The sequence below is a fragment of the Copidosoma floridanum genome, unplaced genomic scaffold (genome assembly GCF_036245765.1).
Source record: "Copidosoma floridanum isolate Cflo_tuat_1 unplaced genomic scaffold, Cflo_Japanese_pri ptg000013l, whole genome shotgun sequence".
NCBI lineage: Eukaryota > Metazoa > Arthropoda > Insecta > Hymenoptera > Encyrtidae > Copidosoma > Copidosoma floridanum.
The window spans coordinates 5,812,961-5,813,853 of NW_028321890.1; the positions used below are offsets into that span (position 1 = coordinate 5,812,961).

At 30.5% G+C, this 893-nt stretch overlaps 1 long non-coding RNA gene across 1 annotated transcript; it reads left to right on the forward strand.

Annotated features, from left to right (window-relative positions):
• The first annotated feature begins 278 nt into the window (after window positions 1-278).
• On the forward strand, window positions 279-573 carry LOC149374809 (uncharacterized). Its single transcript, XR_016292977.1, has 3 exons — window positions 279-357; window positions 426-477; window positions 554-573. It is a non-coding gene; the product is annotated as an uncharacterized LOC149374809 (long non-coding RNA).
• Window positions 574-893: the final 320 nt, after the last annotated feature.

The window sequence follows — 893 nt, forward strand, 5'->3', positions numbered from 1 at the left end:
AATGGTATTCCCGTACCACCTCCACCCCTTCCAAACAGTACGCCAAATGTAGGCGAAAACCCCAGATCGTTGACACCACCTCTGCAGCAACAAAAAAGTCAGCAAGTTGCACTCCCCTGTAACGAAGGACAATCTCAAAGGTAAGGAAAATAGATCTTGATGTACATGTTTTATTGTTATTATTATTAAGTAGTTTTATAAAAAGTAGTTTTTAATTCTTAAATTCTAGCATAAATCATAATGCAATTATAATTAGTATTAATATTAAACAGACAATGCACTGATGGCGACTGGGCTGAGTTTGAGAAGCAGTACCCATACAGGCAGCTGTACGATGACATGGAATATTATAAATCTGTAAGTATTATCATATTAATTTGTTTTATGAAGTGGTAAAACTATTGATTTTTTGTTATTTCTTGCAGAAATTCATAACTGAAAAGAAAAAAAATGCTCTTCTATCAAAAAAATTGTCAGGTAAATTATGAGTTTTCAAACTGGTCTTAATTTCTGTAAGTACTTAATGATTATTCAATACCATTTTTATTTACAGGATTAGAGTATGCTCTTAAACTGACTACTCGACACTGAAGGAGAATAGTAATTTGAATTGTACTGTGAACGTTGAAAAAAAATGAATATTTAATTGTAACTTTTCGTGTTTAGTAGAGTGGTTGTGAAATAAAATTATTTTTCATAAATGCTTTAGCTGTTCTTCGTAATCCCTTTTTTATGATCTACTTATATAGTTTTATTTTAAATGTCCATTTCACATCTGATCACATACTAATTTCATCGTAGATAGTTAACATTCGTCTAATCAAATTTTTTAAATATCAGAAAGGTCAACAGAGGCATACTATGTTTACTACAATTTGTATTCCATCACACTA